This window comes from Salvelinus namaycush, chromosome 3, assembly GCF_016432855.1.
Source record: "Salvelinus namaycush isolate Seneca chromosome 3, SaNama_1.0, whole genome shotgun sequence".
NCBI classification, from domain to species: domain Eukaryota; kingdom Metazoa; phylum Chordata; class Actinopteri; order Salmoniformes; family Salmonidae; genus Salvelinus; species Salvelinus namaycush.
The window spans coordinates 76,671,592-76,679,251 of NC_052309.1; positions in this window are offsets into that span (position 1 = coordinate 76,671,592).

Sequence of the window (7,660 nt, forward strand, 5' to 3'; positions counted from 1 at the left end):
ACATACTTTTTCTTGCCACTGTATGTTTTTTTAAAAGGCAGTAAATTAGGCTGAATGAACTGTTTCGCTGCCAGACATGGCTCTGCTGATAGCCAGGTGTAGCAGTGGTAATGTGTTGGTACTTATGTATGCCCTAACACTTTGTGGGCACCGCTTGTCACCCTTACAGTGCAATTCATGTATTGTTTAGTGCTGTGTTGTGTAGTGGCTTTGCTGGCATGCATCAAAACATTTTTTTTTAAATCCTCACCAAGATGTACATAAAAATGGCCACTGCTCTGGTAGCCCACGAAAGCCAGCATGGATAGAATGCAATAATTTACTAATATTTGCCATATTCTAATAATTCTCATGTGCCAGCATATTGCCATGGTCCATGCCAAGGTGCACTCCTGAAGATCAGAAATAATTGGATGGTGAAACTGGCAAGTCAACCAGTAAAACAAGACGAAGCAATTCAGGCATTATTGAAGGTCAGGACAATCCTTGTCCTGCAAAGAAAAGCAATTCTTATAGTTGTAAATTAATTTGCAAGCAGTAGGCATTTATAATGACATGTGGAGTGGATCTTACTGTTGCGTAATCACCACGTGCCTTGCGTACCTTCAACATGATTCGACAATCATCATTTATTCGAAAAACACAGTTTCCATCATAATTTTTCGCAATAAAGTTCAACAAAAGAAAAATCCACCCCTGTCGAACGGATACAAATGTTGTCGATCTTTAGAAAAATGATCCTATATCGCAATGTTTTTTTGTTGCTGGGTCAATGGAAACCTACTTACTGTTGGACTGCCTACAGTACACAAAATACAATACTAAACCCTAGTACCTACCTTTCGACCAGTCACAAAACATGTAACCTATATTATTATTTCAGATTTTCTTCAGTTATTAATTCAATTGTTTCAAGACAATACATTCACTTACTGGCTATGTCCATTGAGAACCTCTTTCATTGAGAACTGCTAGAGGCATCATTACTGTATCTGTATGCTTAGTTAATGTACCTAGACTATGAAGACCTCTGTACTGTCTTCTCTAAAGATTAACAATAGTTTTCGTTTATCACTGACGATTGACCCAAAAGTGATATTTTGTTAGGTTTGTTTTGTTTATTTTCTTTCCTTGGCATAGATTATGGGAAGAACACAGCTGCAGAGATAAGAACTGGTTTATGTGGCAATAGCACTTATATTGTAGTGCTGCCTTTTACAGCTTGTTTATATCTCTTAGTGAGGGTAGAGAGAAATACACTTAAAACCTCTGATTTCTGTGTCTTTTTTTGCCAAATACACTGACTAAACCGCCTCAAAGATGGCATAGGTCAATAGTTAATTGTATACCATTCATTTTGAGGTGATGAGGGTTCCACGTCCAGAAATGATCTACCAATGATATCCCGCCTAGCAACCAACCTTGTCCAATTCTTTCTAAATGTAATAAAAGCCTGGCACGGTGAGCCTATCAGCCCCGTATACAAGAGCAGAGCTGCAGATCCCAGCAGCTTTTCACCATGTTAGTGCTCCACTGTTTCTTCTGTCTCCTGAGCCTTGCTGTAGGTGTTCTGTCTGGCCAGGATGGAAAGCTTTTCCAGGGCTCCTGCTCCATGGGCTGGTACAGCTCTAATGGCCGTTGCTTCAAGTACATTTCCATGCGTGTTGATTGGGCCAATGCAGAGTCACACTGAGTGTCTCAGAAAGCTAACCTGGCCTCTGTCCACTACCTGGATAAACACTAAATTATTAACAACCTGATCAAGAACTACGACCCTGCTGAGAGTCCCACCTGGATCGGACTGAGTGACACCCACAAGGAGGGCAGGTGGATGTGGTCTGACGGCTCCCAGGTGGACCCACTGGAACGGAGAGCAGCCAGATAATGACCAAGACACTGAAGACTGTGTTCTCACTAACTGGCCCGGTGGAATGCAATGGAATGATCTCACCTGTTCCAACCTGTTTGCCTCAATTGACTCAGCTAGATGGTCATAGAGGTGGAGGATACTCAGTCAGACTGTGTCCGAAATCTGCCTTGATTTTCAATAATAAACCCCTTTTATTGAACAAATGTTGTTTGTGTTTGTCATAATAATGTCTTGAATTATATAACCCATTGTTTTAAATAGTCATCATCACATTGCACTCAGTTGTAAAATGAGAGCTCACCAGAAATGTACATTGTTTTTTTATGGCTATGGTTGCAGCTGTCTTAACTGTGTGTGTCTGGACATCCTTTGTCCTCAGCCTGGCTGTGGCCTTGGTTCTGGCTCTGGCCCTGGTTCTGGTTAGTAGTATGGTTCCTAAGGCAGCATCTGGAGAGCGATTCAAAGCTGCTGGATCAAAGATGTTCTGGCAGAAGCAAAAACAATATTTGCATAGAGCAGGGGCAGGAAGGGGGAGTGGAGTTAAGACAGTTAGAATTGAGCTGACTGGAAGAGAGTTTCTAAGTGTATAATGCCATCTTGTGCCACTTTGCCCTCCAAAAGATCTTCTAGATAAAAAGAGACTGCATCATAACATAACACTTTTGGCATTGAGGGGCTTTAATCTGATAACACAGCCCCTGGTTTTAGATCAATTGAGTGAAATTGTGGCATCTTTGGCATCAGTTAAGAATGCTTTAAAATACAAATGGCCAAAACAAAGGCAGAATATTACTTCTCGCCCAGCTAGCACATGACATTCTGAGAACCATATGTTTCTTAACGCTTGGTGAGAGCGTGTTTATCCTATGGTTCTTTTGCATACAATCTTCCCACAACTTTCTGGGAATGGTGAAGGAAAGTTGTGGCTTTGGAACATTCTCAGCACATTTAAGGAACTTGACAAAAAAAAAATCTTGATATTTCATTACTTTAACAGAACTTCCTAAAGGTTCAAAGATGGTTACATTTAATTTCAATTTGGTAATGGTCTAGGAAGTTTGTCCAACTGGAATGTTCTAAAATAGTTCAGAGAACATTAAGGAATAACGTTCTTCTGTGGAAGTTTCAGTACTTCATCATAACGTTTCCTCATGGTTCTATTTAAAGTCATATTCTCAAATTGTTCCTAGAACGTTAAGAAAACTTTCCATAAACACAACTTTTGTAACGTTCTAAGAATGTTATTTAAAAAGATACACATTCCATTCTTCTCAGCATCAACAAAAGTCTATCCTTTATCTTGTTAAGTGTGTTCAGGTTTGTTGGCTGCGCCCACTAATTGGCCACACCTGATCTTAATGAGTGCTTGATTCCTTTTGAAATGGGGTCTGCTTGAATAGACTAAAATTAACAACTTTGTACGAGTTTTAAAATTCCATGGATAGAGAACAGAATATTATAGGTTTGAATCTACAATAAATAAATTACATTTGTTTGCATGATTGAAGCCTAAGCAAATTAATTTCCATGTGTCCTATCTGTGCTTGGAGGTTAATCCAAACTAAGCTAGGAGTTCTAATAAAAGTCTTATTGAAACATGTTCTCAGAAAGTAATTGAATTACCTTCAAGTAACCTATAATTTCCATTCTCAGCGCAAATTAATAAAACCTCTCAGGAAAACTTTCAGGGAACCACAGTAAAACATTCTCACAAACTCCCTGCAACCTAAAAATGTACATTCCCAGAACAGGTGAAATTTTCACTTCCGTTCTCAGAACATTTATTTAAAAAAAAACGTTCCGTTTTACTGGTCAGGAACCATATGGCTTCGTTCCAGAACTAATGGAACAACTCAAACGTACGTTCACACAACTTCCAAGAAACCAAATATTCTAGCTGGGGCAATATGCCATGGTTTTCAGGAGGATCCTGGTTGGGTTTGTGTGTTGATAAACCTCCCTTCAACATACTGCAATAAATTAGTGGAGGTTACTTAAGAAGAATCCTAGTGTCAGTTAAAGACTTACAGAAATCTCTGGAACATGCTAACATCTCTGTTGATGAGTCTACGACACATAAAACACTAAACAAGAATGGTGTTCATGGGAGGACACCACGGAAGAAGCCACTGCTTTCCAGAAAAAAACATTGCTGCATGTCTGAAGTTTGCAAAAGTGCACCCGGATGTTCGACAGTGCTACTGGCAAAATATTCTGTGGACAGATGAAACTACAGTTGAGTTGTTTGGAAGGAACACACAACACTATGTGTGGAGAAAAAAAGGCACAGCACATCAACCTCCTCCCAACATCATGGTTTGGGGCTGCTTTGCTGCCCCAGGGCCTGGACAGCTTGCTATTATTGACGGAAAAAATGATTTCCCAAGTTTATCAAGACATTTTGCAGGAGAATATTAAGCTATCTGTCCACCAATTGAGGCTCAACAGAAGTTGGGTGATGCAACAGGACAATGACCCAAAACACAGAGGTAAATCAACAACAGATTGGCTTCAACAGAAGAAAATATGCCTTCTAGAGTGGCCCAGTCAGAGTCCTGACCTCAACCCGATTGAGATGCTGTGGCATGACCTCGAGAGCAATTCACACCAGACATCCCAAGAATATTGCTGAACTGAAACAGTTTTGTGAAGAGGAATGGTCCAAAATTCCTCCTGACCATTGTGAACGTCTGATCTGCAACTACAGAAAACGTTTGGTTGAGGTTATTGCTGCCAAAGGAGGGTCAACCAGTTATTAAATCCAAGTGTTCACATACTTTTCCCACCTTGCACTGTGAATGTTTACACGGTGTGTTCAATAAAGATCGGCAGATAGCCTAGTGGTTAGAGCGTTGGACTTGTATTCGAAAGGTTGCAAGATCAAATCCCTGAACTGACAAGGTAAAAAATCTGTTGTTCTGCCACTGAACAAGGCAGTTAACCCACTGTTCCTAGGCTGTTATTGAAAATAAGAATATGTTCTTAACTGACTTGCCTAGTAAAATAAAAAAGACATGAGAACTTTTGAAATGTACAGCGACAGAATTCAGAACATGGGTCGTTCTTACAGTATTCTCCCTGTACACCAAGTCAGAACCGTGGGATAAATAAAGGGGGCATATAAGCAGACAATGAAAGCTCTTACAATATTCAATGATTACATTTCTCTAAAACAGGCTACATGTGCACCATCAAGTCAGAACAGCAGGGTAGGTTATGAGGAAGGAAAGGGATCAAATTATTAGGGTGGGGCACATGGGCTACTAACAGCTTACTACACAACATACACTTAGTATTACTTTCTCCTTGGCATATTCCTTAATTTATGCAGCTCACCTTGTTGTGCTGTGCTCACCTGAACAGGAAGATGGCGTGGCGGTCCTTCTTGTGGGCTCTAGAAAGAGGCAAGAAATTCAGACTTGGAATTCTGAGTTGGTTGACCATTCTAAATGATTTGTGTTTAGTGAGTCCGCCAGATCAGAGGCAGTAGGGATGACCAGGGATGTTCTCTTGATAAGTGTGTGAATTGAACCATTTTCTGTCCTTCTAAGCATTCAAAATGTTATGAGTACCTTAGGGTGTCAGGGGAAATGTATGGAGCAAAAAGTACATTATTTTCTTTAGTAAAGTAAAAGTAAAAGTTGTCAAAAATATAAATAGTAAAGTACAGATATGCAAAAAAAACGACTTACGTAGTACTTTATAGTATTTTTACTTAAGTACTTTACACCACTGCCAGTAGATTGCCAACATGATGCATGATGATGACTGCTTGTCTAGCTTGCTAGCTTTTGAAAGTATGACATGATCAACCCAATCAAAGCTACAGTAGATATAACTTGATTTGACGTAATTTTATCTATGGCCAATGACCTTGAGCCTTCTTGGATGGGCACTTCTAACGTAAGTCTATGGCAGCACCCAATGGGCTTGAATTTTCGAGCTCTACCTGTAGATTTTGTGGTGACGTAGTGTCCCCATGACTGCCAGAACACTGAGCCAATCACGGCGCAACTAGAGAACATTACCAACCCGTACCCTCCATATATTCTGCTGGCTGCCCCTCCACCACAGCAAGCACTGAGCTAGGCTGAAACACCTGCATTTTGGAGCTGCCTTACTCAAGAAAGCAAAAAAGAAACCATATTTGTATGCGGCTTTGTAAACTTTTTGTTAACATTGTTTGCAAACTGATATGTGACGTGTATTAATGCCAAAATAACTGCCCCACCTGCTCTGAATTACGCAACGTCACTGTACCTCCTGTACCACCTCAGGATCTTGTCAGGGTATCTCTGTGCATTGAAATTGTCACCGATAAAGTGCAATTGTGTTTGTTGTCCGTAGCTTATTCCTGCCAATACCATAGCCCCACCTCCACCATGTGGCACTGTATTCACGAAGTTGACATCAGCAACTTCTCGCCCACACAACGCCATACACGTGGTCTGCGATTGTGAGGCCGGTTGGATGTACTGCCAAATTCTCTAAAACGTCGTTGGAGGTGGATTATGGTATAGAGATGAACATTCAATTCTCTGGCATGGCAACAGCTCTGGTGGACATTCCTGCAGTCTGCATGCAAATTGCACGGTCCCTCAACTTGAGACATCTGTGGCAATGTGTTGTGTGCCAAAACTGCACATTTTAGAGTGGCCTTTTATTGTCCCCAGCACAAGGTGCCCCTGTATTATGATCATGCTGTTTAATCAGCTTCTTGATATGCCACACATGTAAGGTGGATGGATTATGGCAAATGAGAAATGCTCACTAACAGGGATGTAAACACATTTGTGCACGAAATTGGAGAGAAATCATTTTTTGTTTGTATGGAACATTTCTGGGATCTTTTATATCAGCTCATGAAACATGGGAAAACACTTTACACAATGCTGTTCATATTTTTCTTCAGTGTATTTTCTATGCAAACTTTTTATATGTTGACAAAAAATCACTGGACAAGTTAATGGAAACAGCTATACTGTCTTGATGCAGTGTTAATAGTGAATCTCTAGCGCCATCTACAGACCATTTTCTTAAAATGTAACCAGTTCACACAGTATGTTCCCTTGATCAAGTTACCTTTTTTTTTTTTTTTTTTTTTTTTTTCACCTTTATTTAACCAGGTAGGCAAGTTGAGAACAAGTTCTCATTTACAACTGCGACCTGACCAAGATAAAGCAAAGCAGTTCGACACACAACAACACAGAGTTACACATGGAGTAAAACAAACATACAGTAGAAAAATAAGTCTATATACAATGTGAGCAAATGAGGTGAGATAAGGGAGGTAAAAGCAAAAAAAGGCCATGGTGGCGAAGTAAATACAATATAGCAAGTAAAACACTGGAATGGTAGATTTGCAGTGGAAGAATGTGCAAAATAGAAATAATGGGGTGCAAAAGAGCAAAATAAATAAATAAATACAGTAGAGGAAGAGGTAGTTGTTTGGGCTAAATTATAGATGGGCTATGTACAGGTGCAGTAATCTGTGAGCTGCGCAGACAGCTGGTGTTTTAAGCTAGTGAGGGAGATAAGTGTTTCCAGTTTCAGAGATTTTTGTAGTTCGTTCCAATCATTGGCAGCAGAGAACTGGAAGGAGAGGAGGCCAAAGGAGGAATTGGCTTTGTGGGTGACCAGAGCGATATACCTGCTGGAGCGCATGCTACAGGTGGGTGCTGCTATGGTGACCAGCGAGCTGAGATAAGGGGGGACTTTACCTAGCAGGGTCTTGTAGATGACCTGGAGCCAGTGGATTTGGCGACAAGTATGAAGCGAGGGCCAGCCAAC